Here is a 15,863-nt window from a genome sequence, read left to right as displayed (position 1 = left end):
GATATTAGAATTGCTACTCTGGCTTTTTTTCTTGGGACCATTTGCTTGGAAGATTGTTTTCCATCTTTTTACTCTGAGGTAGCATCTGTCATTGTTACAGAGGTGCGTTTCCTGTATGCAGCAAAATTCTGAGTCCTGTTTATGTATCCAGTCTGCTCGCCTATGTCTTTTTATTGGAGAATTGAGTCCATTGATATTAAGAGATATTAAGGAAAAATGATTGCTGCTTCCTGTCACTTTTGTTATTGGAGGTAGAATTATGTTTGTGTAATTATCTTCTTTTGGGATTGTCGGGAGAGTACTTTCTTGCTTTTTCTAGGTTGTAGTTTCCCTCCTTGTGTTGGAGTTTTCCATCCATTATCCTTTGGACTGCTGAATTTGTGGTAAGATATTGTGTAAATTTGGTTTTGTCATGGAGTATCTTTGTTTCTCCATCAATAGTGATTGAGAGTTTTTCTGGGTATAGTAGTCTGGGCTGGCATTTGTGATTTCTTAGGGTCCGTATGACATCTGTCCAGGATCTTCTGGCTTTTACAGTATCTGGTGAGAAGTCTGGTGCAATTCTTATAGGTCTGCCTTTATATGTTAGTTTGCTTTTTTCCCTTACTGCTTTTAGTATCTTCTCTTTGTTTTGTACATTTGATGTTTTGATTATTGTGTGGCGGGAGGTGTTTCTTTTCTCATCTAGTCTATAGAGTTTTTCTATGTTTATGAGCATCTTGTTCTTTACATTAGGAAAGTTTTTCTCTATAATTTTGTTGAAGATATTTACTGGCCCTTTAAGTTGGGAATCTTCACCCTCATCTATACCTATTATCCTTAGGTTTGGTCTTCTCATTGTGTCCTGGATTTCCTGGATGTTCTGGGTTAGGAGCTTTTTGCATTTTCTTTGACCGTTGTGTTAATGTTTTCCATGGTATCTTCTGTGTATGAGATTCTCTCTTCTATCTCTTGTATTCTCTTAGTGATCTTGCATCTATGACTCCTGATCTTTTCCCTAGGTTTTCTATCTCCAGGGTAGTCTCCCTTTGAGATTTCTTTATTGTTTCTACTTCCATTTTTAGATCCTGGAAGGTTCCGTTTAATTCCTTCACCTGTTTGGTTGTGTTTCTTGCAATTCTTTAAGGGCTTCTACCTGTTTACCTGTGTTCTTCTCAAATTTTTTGATAGTGTTATTTATGTCCCTTTTAAAGTCCTCTAACATCATCATGAGAAGTAATTTTAATTCCGAATCCCGCTTTTCTGGTGTGATGTGGTGTTCAGGACTTGCTATGATGGGAGAACTGGGTTCTGGTGATGCCAAGTAACTTTGGTTTCTGTTGTTTACGTTCTTGCTCTTGCCTTTTGCCATTTGGTTAGCTCTAGTGCTACCTTCACTCACTGGTTCTGACTGGAGCCTGCCTTTCCAGTTATCTTGTTTGTGTCAGAAATCCTCAGGGTCCAGATGTCTCTGTGATATCCTCCAGGATATCTCAGGATATGGTGTCTCCTTGGTAGCAGACTGGCTAGGTGTTCGCTGGTCTGAGTGTAGTCGCTCCTCTAGGATGTCTCAGGATATGGTGTCTGCTGCTCTGAGTTCAGTGGTTCCTCTAGGATGCCCCGGGATATGATGTCCCCTGCTCTGAGGTCAGTGGCCTCTCTAGGATGTCTCAGGATATGCTTTCTAGAGGGGAGCAGACCAGCTGAGTGTCTGCTCCAGCCACAGGGATTGGGCAAGGAAGGGGAGTGGTATTCTACAGGGGCAGGGTTTGGGTGCTTGGTGGGTCCTGTGGGCTCCCTGCTCCCAGTTGTGCCTCTGGGGCATAGGGTGGTGGGCGACTGATCTTACCTGCCACTCTGAGGTCAGTGGCCTCTCTAGGATGACTTCAGATGTGGTTTCTACACAGGAGCAGTCCAGCTGGGTATCTGCTCCAGCCACAGGGATCTGGGCGAGGGCAGAATTGTCTTAACTAATGCAGGAGGCCCAGGCCACTCTGGGTAGCACCATCCCTAGGCAAATGGTCCTTGGTTGTATAAAAGAGCTAGCTAAGCATGAGCCAGAGAATGAGCCAGCAAACGAGTCAGCATCAGCATGTTTTCTGCTTTGACTTCCTTCAGTGTTATATATGACTCAGACCTTGACAGGAAATGCATGATCTGCACTCCTGAACTCTTTCCATTGAGGATTTTTTTTATCACAATGAAAGAAATTCAGAATGGCATATATGAAAGAGCATTTGGAACATCCATTTGAATCAGTGTCCTGTTCCCTGCCCTAATAGTAGACCACTGAATTACCCTGAGGGCCAAGAGAAGGAAGGAATCAGCCCCCAGAAATGAGCCAGTGAGTGTGGGTATATCCCCTTTCCATTACAGTTCTGTTGTTTGAGTCCGAGGAGGAATGTATCATGCCTTTACACTGCCATTTTATGATCAAAAGGCTTCTCCTGCAGATGCCAATCCGCAGGATGCATACTTCATCCAACTTCAGTCCAGGAGTTCCTAGGAAGAATCTGGAACCCTGTCTAGACCCACCCTATACTAGATGGAAACAGGAGTTCAGAAGAGCACAGTGAGCAGGATGACAGGCCTTGCATCCTATCTGTGCTGAAGGGATCCAGGCAGGCCATATCTGTCTTCTTGACTACTAATACTGTAGCCCTAGACATGAGATTGTGGTTCTCCCAGAGAACTCCTGGGAAGGATAGCAGTGTGCACACTCAACACTCAGACAATTTTTTTCTCTTATCCATGACCTTGCCTAGGAGACTGCTTTCTATCCCTGCCCTACTATCCTGGATCTCCTTCTCTATACCCTGCTCAGTTTTTTATGTCTAAGGACACCCCTTTCTTTTGGGAACCTGAAAGTCCCCTCCCTCCTGGCATCTCCCATAGGGAAAGACAGGATTTCTGATGGGAAGTCACCCAGACAAAGAGCAGAAGTGATCCAGAAAGTCTAGAGAGAACTGTGCTCAGCCAAGACACAGTACAGCCAACCCATAATGCTGCAAGGTCTCTGGGCATCTCCTTCTGAGTCTCAGCATGGATAACAGAACTATGGAGGTGGCCAGGCCATCAGCCAACTGTTCCAATGGCTTATTAGAGTTTGCAGGAAGGTCAGAGTCTCCATGAGAGGGACAGAGGACATATGTCCTCTTGATGGTTCATGACCTCAGGGAGTAAGGTCTAACAAATCCTCTCCCACAGGCAAAGAGTAACAGATGCCACTGATCTGGCCAGCTTCCCTGCCCTAGTGTCAGGGCCTTGGTCATTTTTATGACTACCTTGTAGATACTGTAATTAATTGTTCCCCAAGAATGGTGTTACTGGGAAACAGAGACACAGGAAACACAGTGGTCACATGAGCCTCAAACAGGCCACAGGTGATAGATGTGAAGCACAAGCTATCTGTCTCCAGACATGTATCCAGTGTTTCCACCCTGGAGTCCTTCTTAGGTGTCTCTGAAGCAGGGAGTTTGTACCCTTCTCCCATTGGCCATACAATCCTATTCTTTACAACATCAGAAGAGTAATAGCTTGAGACAACAATTTATCATTTCTAGAAAGTGTGCAAGTTAAATTGCAAAAACTTGTCCTCAATATTTTCAATTTTTTCATAATGGTGTTAAGCCTTGAGGATTTATATGTAATCAATTTTGGCAAATAGATGTTACTCATTTTTGATTTATGTACATGTGACTTGACACCTTTTAGACCTTTTAGTTGGAACTACTTTAACAAGAGAGCAACTAAAAATATAATTAGTTGTTGCCTATATTATTTTTTCTGTGCTTGGTGTTCCATATCAGACTAAAATAGATAATGGAACTGGCTATTACAGTTATTTGACTACAGTCAAACATTTGAGATGTTTGTTGACAATTTAATATTATTGATATTTCCTTATTATCCTCAAGGACAAGAAATTGTGAAAGAGATTATGAAACTTTAAAATAATATCTTCATAACTCTCTGAGTGTGGAAAAAGCAGCTAATGGTGCTTCTTCCCTGGTTTTACAGGTAATTTTAAAAAATGGCTTTTCTAAACTAGAAAGGGGGAATTATACCCCAAGGTCACCAAAAGCACACCTTGCTTTTGTCTTGTTTTAAATTTTCTGCAAACTGATGCTAAAGGTCAGTCTGCAGTGGATTGCCACTGGCATCCAGTTACTTCCAACTCATTCGCCAGGGTCTTGTGGAGAGACCCCTTAACAATACTTGGTGTGGTCCCAATCCTGTTCTAAGTTGGGATCGTGGGTCAGTCTACATTTTTCAGAAAAAGAAATCAGAGCCTGATGGCTGCCTGAAAGACTGGTCCATCAAGTGGACACAGATCTTGAGCCTAATAATTATGATTCTAATGATTAAGATGGCTCAAAATCTTTATAAACCAGCTTATTTAACTTGGTATATAGTCTCCACTCTTACTAAAGATTAAGTAATTTTTACTAAGCTACCCACCTGGTCGCTAGACTTGTGTCTGATCCCTGCTAATTAGCAGTTGGATTAGATACTGAAATACTTCTGCTTCCAACCTTATTTTCTACATTGCTTGGATAATCATCTTGCTTTTAACCTTTGAATCTTATATTTTAAGCAGATTGGTTGCCCTCACACAGGATTGCTCTTAGCAAGCTCAACTATTCATCATGGCAGTTACACATCACTGTGAAGAACTGCATCTAGTGCATGCCCACAGGTCCTTTGTTCTGAATGTGGTCTTGGTCTAAAGAGTGTGCCAATGATGGCTGGTTAGTCAATGATGGGTAAGAGTGTTTTGAGCTCCTATAAACCTAAGACAGAGGCATACATCATTATGCTATGTATGTTTTCCTCAATGACGGGTAATTATAGGAGTAATTTTTAGCTCCCATAAACCTAAGGCAGAGGCATACATCAATATGCTATGTATGATTTCCTCAATGACGGGTAATATAGGAGTAATATAAATGCCAACCTAAGCCAGGCACGGTCGCCCAGCCACTCGAGACCCTAGATGGGATGAAATTGTGCCCCATCCAGATATTGGCAGTGCCATCTTAAAAAATTAATGGGGGAACTGTGCCCTTCCCTCAGGCCTGAGAAGGCCTGCAAGTCTTTTATCACAATAGACCAAACAACAATAGGACCTAGGAGAGGCATTGCATTACCAGCTTTGGTGCCTTGGAGCCTGCTACCTGAGCTAAGAAGAATGGACTGCCTGCTGAGCTAGCCTTGACACCTTCTGGACTGCTATCTCCTTGCCCAGCCCCTGGGCTGAACCGAGAAGAGACTCTGGGGGTGGGGTGGGGCTTCCCCTTTATATGTGAAAGCAAATTATTAAACTTCGAGCCTTGATCAGAGAACTTTGTCTTGGCTTCATCTCTTCCCACCCGTTTCCCTATTCTCAGCCTCTCTTACAGGTGAACCCGGTTCAGCACTGTTGCTGCTGGCGGCAACAGGAGTTGCTGATGTTAACCTTGGTCATCAGCTGCTTAAGGGAACATCTTGTCTAGGAATTGAAATCAAATGGACAGTTAGATCTGACTATAGAACTTAGACACCTGTCTCTGAATAATTTCTGAATAATCCCAGGGCTCCTGAACCTGAAAGAAAGTTGTGTTTTTTTTCTGTGCAGCTGCCACTCATCACTCAGACAATTGTTTCCCTGATCCATGACCTTGCTTAGGAGACTGCTTTCCATGCCTTTTCCTACTATCCTAGATCTCCCTCCATAGACCATGTTCTGTTCCTTGTGTCTAATGGCACTCCTAACTCTGGGGAATCTGAAAGTCCTCTCCCTCATGGCTCCTTCCAAGTGGAAAAAAGAACTTTTGCTGGGGAATCACCCAGACAAAGGGCATAGGTGACCCAGGAAGACCAGAGTGAAGTTGGATTCAGGTAATACACAGCCTATCCAACCCATAATGCTGGAAGGTTGCCTTAATTCAGTCTAGGATGAGGAGCCCACAGTCCTTTTCAGGACACACAGGTCACCTCTTTCCCAACACCATGAACATGAAACTCCTCAATCAATTGCTCTAGTGCCTCTCTTGGGTCAGGAACTTGACTGGTCATATTATTGATAAAGAGTTTATCTTCATCCCCAGTCATCACATAACACATCCCTTCTCACCTTCACAGACATCTCTGTCACCTTCCTGCTGGGAAATCCCACATTCTGAGAACACTGAGGACACAGGGAAGACTGGGTGCTCAGGTGGGTCTGTGTGTCACAGGGACACATTAGGCGGGATGGAAGCTTCCTCTTCGATGCTGACAGACTCACACCCAGGAGTCAGCAGATGTTGGATGAGCCATTGTTCTCTGGGGGCATGTTGATCCTCATGAGCCTTGTTGCTCAAGGTGTTGTTGGACAACCAACATAAAGAGAAGAAAGGTGAGAAAGATACAGGGCAGCACTGAGAGTGGAAGGAACAGAGCAGTGCTGTGGACACAGACCCCACCACCCACAGCCTGTAGAATTTTGGGAAGTGTTCCTGCCTGATAGAAATCTCAGCTCAGGAGTAAGGACAGCAGAGGCTAGGTGCCTAGTAGGAGGTGAAGTCTTCTCCATAGAGAAAGGACAGCAGAGTGAGAAGTGATATGGAGGTGTCTTCTGAGCTTTGCAGCAAGGGGCGTACCCCCTGGCAGATAATCCTGCTCACAGGTACATGTTCCAACTATCTGATTGTTTGTGAGAAGGGGATCTCAGAAGCCCAAAGTCTTCTCAAGAGGAGATGTCTAGAGATGACTTTGATTTCTGTTTGTAGTCACAGTGCAGAAGGTGCAGTGAGGGACAGAGGCTCAGTAGTAGGAAGCTCTGAGCAGAGAGGAGCTGAAGAGGGAAGAGAAAAGCCTCAGATGTCCCTATTCAAAATCAGTCATATTGGCTGCCCTGGTCGGAAGCCCCAGGTTTTCAGCCATGACAGGGTGACACTCGAAATAGAAATAAAACCAGGGAGAGCCAGTGAGATGGCTCAGTATGTGGAGACATGACAGTCTGAATTCATTCCTTAGCTCTCACAGGGTAAATGGACATACAGACTATTGCAGGCTCTTCTGCCCTCTACATAGGTGTCTGTCATGCACCCACAATGTGTACCCTGAGATTTGTGCCTTTCCTAACTCATGTATGCAATACAGAATTATTGAATCACACTTGAATAGATTTATTGACATTTGGTCCAATCCTGGGATCTTTGTAGTTAAATCCATGGAGTTTGCCTTCCTTCCTTTTTCCTTCCTTCCTTCCTTCCTTCCTTCCTTCCTTCCTTCCTTCCTCCCTTCCTCCCTTCTTTCCTTCCTTCCATCCTTTCTTCATCCTTCCTTTTTCCTTAGTTTTTTTTTAAAATTTTTTTCTCCCCCATTATTTTCTGAGATCTTTTCAGGAACTGAAACTTCCAAAAAGATAATTCCAATCTCTGTCCTCACAAAGGCCTTTTCTACTGGACCAAAAATCAGAGTATCCAGAGGAGAAGGTCAATTGTTTAATGGAAACTTAAATAGAACAGGAAACAGTTCAGAAAATGAGGACCATGTGGAGCAGGAGGAAAAGGAGGAGGAGGAGGAGGAGGAGGAGGCCAGAGAGCTGCTTCTCCTCACACCAGACAGTCTTTATATGAAGAGTGATATGGGGACATCTGAGTAGAGGATTCCACAGAGAAGGAATGACACCCTCCATGGCTTTAGGGAATGGAGGTCATGTTGCTTATCTCCTTAATGGTGCCCCCATACTCATAGGCATAAGCTGAGGGATGGTCACACCTGCTCATGATTGGTGGCTTCTCTCTCTTCCCTTCTAGCCTCGCTTTTAACCTGCTGGTTTCTGCCCACCATTGCCCGAGTCACCATTGAATCCTTTCCGATCAAGGTGGTTGAAGGAGAAAATGTTCTTCTACGTGTTGACAATATGCCAGAAAATCTTCTAGGCTTTGCCTGGTATAAAGGGTTGTCAAATATGAGGCTTGGAATTATACTGTATTCTGTGGTCTATAGCATAAGTGTAACAGGGCCCGAGCACAGTGGTCGAGAGATATTGTACAGCAACGGGTCCCTGTGGATCCCAAATATCACCCGGAAGGACACAGGATTCTACACTTTTTGAGAAATTATATTAAATACATCAATGTTCCTTCTCGTGTACTGTAAGTAATTCCCTGTGAACTGTGGCTTATGGGTGGGGTCCTTCCACAAGGTACACAGAAGTGTCAGGCCTGGCCTGTGTGTCCCTTCCCTCTGCACTGTGTCTCTATGTTGGGGTTTTAGCATTTAGTGTAGGACACACATGGTGGGGAATAATGTCAATTGGCCAGAATCCTTCATTTGACTTCACCTTGGAGAAACCTGCATGCATGGTGGGCAAGTCAGTCAAGGACATCAGCCTCTGTCTAGACTCTTGGGGTTCTTAGCAGGAGACTGTCCTTGAAAAAGACCTTGAGGGAAGGAAGAACAGCTTGTGGAAGTCATGGGTGTCTTACAGAATTAAGTTCCAGTGACCCCTGGCTCCACACCTCTGTTGTACCTCTGTCTAGTGAGAGGTGTAGACTCAACTCCTGATCGCTGTGAGAAGCTTTTAGATACGGTTGGCTCTTGACTTTTGTCTGCAGAGAAGAGCGCTTGTTAGGAGTCATGGTCTTGCTCCATGTGGAACCAAGCAGTGCCATGCCATGAGAGCCATGAGTAGGCTAGGTCTCTTGGTCCTCCCTAGTGATCCAAAGGGAGAGCACAGCAGGGCAGATTCCCAGGGCATTAACCCATTGTCCTGATGGGCTTATGAGACTTTCATGAAGGCCAGGGTCCTGAAGGAGAGGGACAGAGGACACAGGTCCTCCTGACAAGTTGTTGTCTTTTGGGGCCAGTACATTCTCTCTTACAGACAAATGAGGACAGGCTCTACTTGTGTGTACAGTTCCCCAGACATGAGCTGCAGTTCCCACAGTGAAGAGCAGGGAAAGCTGGAAACACTCAAGGAATACTAAGAAACCTACATGCCTGAATCAGGACCTCACCTTGTACCTCTGTCCCAGTAGACCTGGAGGTCACTGGCAAATCCTCCTCAGACCTCTTAGATGCTTCCTGTATCTGCTACCCTGCTAGGGGATCATGTTCACATTCCAGACATGTATGTTCTCTGAGGATGAAAGGGTGTCTTATGAAAATGACCTAGACAGAGGTACAAGGCATCTCAGAAAGGCCAGGGAGCACATGGGCAGATCCAGCACACAGCACAGCAGCCAGAGGAAGTGTGCACACCATTTAAACCCTGCATGGGATGATGGAGTCCAGAGTAGTCCTTCCAGGATTCAGGTCACCTCCTCCCACACACCAGGCTGAGAGCTCCTGACACATCTGCTCCTGGGCCTTTCTTCTCCCTCAGAATCCTGACTGGTGACTTTTAGTGGGAATGGAATTGTCTCCTTTCCCACTCATCCTGCAGCTGATCCCTTGGATCTCTCACCGGTATCTCTGTCACCTTCCATCTGAGAGCAAATTCCATCTATCCAGATCACTGAGAATACAGGATAGACTGAGTACCCAGCTGGGTTTCTGTGTCACACAGGGAGTGCTGAGTCTCCCTCTTTGGTGCTGACTGACCCAGGAAAAGAACACAACAGAGGGCCACCCCTGGGTGAGCTGCTGTTTTCCCAGGGCCCAGAGATGCTCAGAATGTTATTTGTCACTGTGTACTTTGGAGGTCTGAAACAGAAAGAGCCAAGAGGATGAGATAGGTGGGTAGTGCTGTGAGTGTACAGAGCAGAGAACACAGAGCTATGCACAGGCCGTGGGACGATGGAAGATGCTTCTGTCTGGGAGGAGTCTAAGGCTAGAGGATGGAACTATTGAGCTGATCTGGATCAGATGTGCTACAGACAGAGAACACATCAGGCTACAGAGTCCAGGGAGACACATCCATACTCTCTGCAAAGGTTGTACCATATGTCAGGCCCTCCTGATAATGGGCGAGGAGACCACACTCTACATAGGGTGAGAGGAGAGGACTCACCTATTCTCTAAAGCCTCCTCAGGAGCTCAATGACCTGAGAGGAGTCTTGGTGTTTGTAGAAGAGTAGATATAGTGGGACAGGGGCTCAGCAGCATCAAGAGGCTCTTGGTGAAGAAGTAGGGAGAGGGGGAGATTGTTCAGTTAATCAGCATGGGCACAGTGTTCTGAAGCCTGATGTTCTCAGCTATAAAGTCCCAAACAAGAAACCAAACTGGTGTTGATCAGTGACATGGTTCAGTGGACACTGGTGTTTACTTCATTGTCTGACACCTAAGAACAAGTAAATATAAGTTGTCCTCTGATCTCTACCTAGGGATGGTGTCCGGTACCCAGCAATACACATAGAGAAACACCCTTGCAGAAACACACATGTGCATGTACACACACACACACACACACACACACACACACACACACACACACAGAGTGTAAAAAACCAAAGTTAATGGAACGATTGAACAATGAATCCCAAAGATGAATTTGGTATTTTCTGGAGAATTCTTGGTCCTTAGACATCATTCATTCATTCAATAATTCATTTGTTCCCCACAGCTATCTAATGTGTTTTTAGGCAGACTTTCTTTAGAAAATATAAGACCAATAACCAATTCTCACAATTCTGTAGCCCTAGGAGACTGGAAGACAGAACAGTAAAGAAAGCTAGAAGTTGAATAAGGTGTTTGGGGGAATCATAAAAGGAACAGAAACACAACAAAAGCATCAGAGAGTGAAGGCATGTTTGCTGGGGAAGAGGTCAGGAGGCAGCATTGCAATACACATCTACACTGAGTGTGAGCAGGGATCTGAAAACAGTGAGGAGGGGCCATGTTGATATCCAAGGAGAGGCACCATAGAAAGCAAATTCCAAGACAGAGTGCAATGAGGTATGTGCTGACCTCCACCAAGTAGGACAGGGAGACCCTCACCTGCACACCTCAGCTGAGCAATGGACACAGTTGCTCAGGACACAGGGTGCCATCTTAGTCAAATACAAAAGTCTGAATACTGATGGATCTCTCTTTCCTTCCAGCCTCTCTTTACATCTGTGGGCGTCCTTATCAACCTCCACAGCTCACTATTGAATCCGTGCCACCCAGTGTTGCTGAAGGAGGAAGTGTTCTTCTCCTTGTTCACAATCTTCCAAAGCATGTTCAATCACTTTTCTGGTACAAAGGGGTGATTGTGTTTAACAAGGTTGAAATTGCCCAATACAGAAGATGGAAGAATTCATTTGAACGGGGCCCTGCCCACAGTGGTAGAGAAACTGTATACAGAAATGGATCCTTGCTGCTCCAGAATGTCACCTGGAAAGACACCGGAATCTACACCCTAAAAATTCTGAGTATAGATTCGAAAACAGGTTTAGCACATGTGCACCTTCAGGTGAACAGTAAGTGACTCTCTGTGGTCATTTTGTGCTGGGTGGGGCTTTGACACACAGGAATGTCACTCCTGGCATATGGCTACCTCCTCTCTAACTTTTATCTTGGGGTTTGAGCACTGTGTGCAGGACACACATGTAGAAGAGAAATGCCCATGGGTCAGACTCTGTCTTCTGACTCCCCCTTGTATCTAGGAGGACCTATGATGCCAGACTCCTCTGTCTGCTGAGGCTCTTGTGATGCACATGAACAAACGGTGGCATCCTCACAGAGTAGTGAACACCAGGAAACTCTGGCCCCAGTTGTCTGTACCAGGCTTAACTAAAAATGTCTCAGGCTCCATTTTACCAGAGCTTGACACTTACTCCTGCTCTGAGCAGACAATAAGCAATGGTTTTTGGCTGTCTATATTGAACTAGCATATGTATTATTACTAAACAGTAGAGTATCATAAAGAAGAAAACAAAACAAGACACAAACAACAGAAAAAAATCATACCAAACCAGGTTTGTTGTAGACAGAAAGAAGGAGTGCTGCTCACTGTCTGTCTGTCTGTCTTCTCACAGCTTGCTCACCCTGATCATATAGCACATGGGATCATGAGCCCAGGTGTGGAAATGCTCGCAGTGGAGTGGACCCTCCCTAATCAATGACCAGTTTTAAGGTGTACCTCAGACTTGCCCATCGGCCATTCTGGAATTTGTATTTTCAGTTGAGGGTCCTTGTTTCAAAAGACTCTGTCTTGTGTCAAGTTGACATAAAGCCAGCCAGCATAATTCTTGAGCCTGCTAAGAAGACAAGCCTGCTCTAAGCCATCACTCAGCCTTAGTCCTGGGACTGCAGCCAGAGCAGTAAGAATGTGTTGAATGTGAGATCAGAGGTTGACTGCAGGTACAAAGGAAAATCAGAAAGTGAATCTCCAGGGTGTGTAGAGACCAAGGTCAGAGGGAGGCATCATCTCAAAGCACTGTGTGATGAATGTGTGCAGTGTCTGACCAAGGGCAGTGAGGGGGCAGCCATGGAGACACTGAGGAGAGAGCTCCACACAGAGGAAATGACAGATTCTGATGCACTGAGTGAACAGAGGCCATATCACTGACTTCCACCAGGTGGGATAGACACACCTACACCTGCATCTCTAGGCTGAGTAAAGAATCCATCTGCTCAGTATGCAGGTCGCCATCTTTAACCAAGCACAGTGATCCTATGTGATGACTTTTCTGCTTTCCCTTCCAGCCTCCCTATCCTCGTGCTGTGACCCTCTCAACTCTGCCCAGCTCATGATCGATCCAGTGCCACCGCACGCTGCTGAAGGGGAAAGTGTTCTTTTTCATGTCCATAATCTCCCCAAACACCTGCAAACCTTTTCCTGGTACAAAGGAGTGTATAGCACTCAGGCGTTTAAAATTGCAGAATATAGCATAGCGACGAAGTCCATCATCAGGGGCCGAGCACACAGTGGAAGAGAGACAGGGTACACCAATGGATCCCTGCTGCTCCAGAATGTCGATGAGGAAGACACGGGCTTCTACACACTAGCAGTGATAGACAGCAACTTCAAAATAGAAACAGCACACGTGCAAGTCAGCGTGAACAGTAAGTGGCTCTCTATGGCTTCCAGCTGCTGGGTGTGGCTTACCCTACTTTATAAGTGGACTTTGAGCAGTGGACTGCTCTGCTCTGTCCCCCTATGGACTGTGTCCTCACAGTGGCATTTGGACACTTACCACAGGGCACACATGGAGTGGACCAACAGCATTAGATCAGAGCTCTTCACCTGTGTTTTCATGCAGTTACCTATTCTGTGCTGGGTAAACTCAGCCCAAGATGTCAGAGTCAGCCCAGATCCTCAAGCCTCCCACCATGCCAGCAATGGATATAGCCTCTGTGTGGGTCAGATAAGCCCTAGCTGTGGAAGTCATGGAATCCCCACACAGAGCACTGGGAAGCTTTGTGTTCAAATCTCTGTGATGATTAGCCTCCAGGTGACACTGGGAAATGTTTTTGTCATTGCTTGGCTTTGGATTCCTCATAGAGCTGACATGGTACGAGGCTGTTGTGGTATGTGGCACTATCCAGTGCACTGCCATGAGAGCCAGAGTTATGCTAGTTATCCTGGACATTTTCTACAGAGACTCAGCCAGGAATGCATAGCTGGACAGGACAATCTGGGTTCCCAGGCCACTAACTAGCTGTTTGGATGGCCTTATGAGACCCCACACAAGGTCATGATCTCCAAGGTGATGGACAAAGGACACAGGTCCTTTTTCAAAGTGTTTGTCCTCTGATCTCCAACTCCTGGAATTCTTTTCTGCAGGCAAAGTATTTCAGAGTTGCTAAACTGGACAGCACTCAGACATGAGGTGCAATTTTGTTGGTATTCACTAGATGGTGAAGTAACTCAGCCCAAGACTTCAGAGTCTGCCCAGTCTCCTGAGGTTGTTGCTATCCTCAGAATGGCAGAAAAGTAATTCCAGGAACCATGCACGGAGGTTGTAGCTTGGCTCCATCCCTGACAGGACAGACATTGAGTGCTCTTGGGCAGTCTTTTTTTTTTTTTGGGTTTTTCGAGACAGGGTTTCTTTGTATAGCCTTGGCTGTCCTGGAATTCCATAGACCAGGCTGGCCTCGAACTCAGAAATCCGCCTGCCTCTGCCTCCCAAGTGCTTGGATTAAAGGCGTGCGCCACCACTGCCTGGCTTGGGCAGTCTTTCAGATGTACTCAGCACATGACTATGTGAGAGGATCCTGTGTTACCAGGTTTCTGGCTCTGTGGCCATTCCCATGGGGAATCACCTAGACAGAAGACAGCTGCCCCCCAGGAAGGACACAGACAGAGCCTAGGTCAGGCTCTGCCAGCATAAGATGCTGAGAGTCCTTCTGAAATCTCCCTAGGTTCATGGGGCCACTGTCCTCTCTCTAGGTTCCAGATGACCTCCTGCTTCACAGCCACATGAAAGTCCCCACACAAGTGCTCCTGGGTGTCATGACAATGCTCCCTGTCTGCTGAGTCCAGTGAGAATGAGCCTGTCCCTTTCCTAGACATCAGTCAGCAGGTCCCTTCCCAGTGCTCACAGGCATCTGTGTCATCTTCCTGCAGGGAGTCAATCCCACCTCAGAGCATTGTAAATGAAGGGCAGCTTAGGATTCTGTGTCATAAAGGACACATTGGGAGAACACAGAGGAGGACAGTCCTGGGGTGAACTGTTGCTGCCCCAGGGCACAGAGATGATTTTCAGCCTTCTGCCTGTCACCATACCTGACAGCAGTCAACATCCCCTGGGAATTGCTCCTGCCTGGGTGGAGGCTGAGCTCAAAGGTAGAGCTTGGAAGCAGCCCTGGGGAAAATGCTGCTGAATCAGTAAGAGGAGCATCAGGAAGCCAAGGATCCAGACTCAACTCTACTTGTTCCCAGAGAGCTTCTCCTCAGGGCTAGCATTGCAGTTCCTGTTAGAGCTGACAGAGAACAAGGCTTCCCTGACTGTCCAAGTCCCATAGGATGTAAGATTAGCTGTGCATGGCCATGACAGCTGCAGTCATGTTGGTCACCTCTGCCCCTCCTTCTCGTGAGTCTCAATGGATAGGTGGTGGGAGAGAAAGCAAGTATTCTGATGGATTTAGGAGAGTCAGATGAAAATAATATACCCAAGTGAAGGGACAGATGTGACAGTTCTCTAGGCATCTCCTTATTCTCAGGAGTCCAGCCTAGAGCAAGTAGAACAGATGCTTCGGATGTGAGCACCTAATCTTAACTCATAGGTACTGCAAGGATCATGCACAGTGTGTCCTAGTATAGGGAAACCGAGACAATCAAACTCAGTGGCTGAGTCAGCGTCACACATCTCGTGGGTTGCAGATGCAAAAGCACAAGATATGACTGTAGTAACAGCTACAATTTCTTATCCCTGGAAGCTTTATTAATGTTGAGCTACAGAGGGGTGGGTTGACCTGACTCAAGGAAGACTGTCATTTGTTCCCCTCCTCTGTTTCTTTGCAGAGCTCGCAACACAGCCTGTCCTGAGAGTCACGGACAGCACAGTCAGAGTCCAGAGCTCAGTGGTCTTCACTTGCTTCTCAGACATCATTGGAATCTCCATTCATTGGCTCTTCAATAATCAGAGTCTGCAGCTCACAGAGAGGATGACACTGTCCCCATCAAAGTGCCAACTCAGGATACATACTGTCAGGAAGGAGGATGCAGGAGATTAGCAATGTGAGGCCTTCAACCCAATCAGCTCAAAGACCAGTCTCCCCATCAGCCTGGCCGTGATGACTGAGTGACCCTCCTCTCATGCTACAGCAGAGCAGGGGCATTTCCTTATCAAGATGCTCACACCTACCCACCACTGCCAGTTACAGATTTCCATTCATTTTCATGGCCAACTGTCAATCTCTTCCATCCCTCCCTTCACCTGATCCTGAACACCTACATGTTAGGAGCCGTGTGAGCGTGATAGCATTCACCATTACAAGATGGCGCGGGCATCCTGTCCTCCCACAAGTAAACAACTAACTAC

The 15,863-nt window shown here is 46.1% G+C and overlaps 1 pseudogene; it reads left to right on the top strand.

Annotated features, from left to right (window-relative positions):
* Positions 1-6,564: 6,564 nt before the first annotated feature.
* Positions 6,565-15,627, top strand: LOC117711143 (pregnancy-specific glycoprotein 22-like; annotated as a pseudogene).
* Positions 15,628-15,863: the final 236 nt, after the last annotated feature.

This window comes from Arvicanthis niloticus, chromosome 1 (genome assembly GCF_011762505.2).
Source record: "Arvicanthis niloticus isolate mArvNil1 chromosome 1, mArvNil1.pat.X, whole genome shotgun sequence".
NCBI classification, from domain to species: Eukaryota; Metazoa; Chordata; class Mammalia; order Rodentia; family Muridae; genus Arvicanthis; species Arvicanthis niloticus.
Note: the sequence above shows the minus strand (reverse complement) of the source record. Positions and strands in the feature narration are given on the sequence as shown.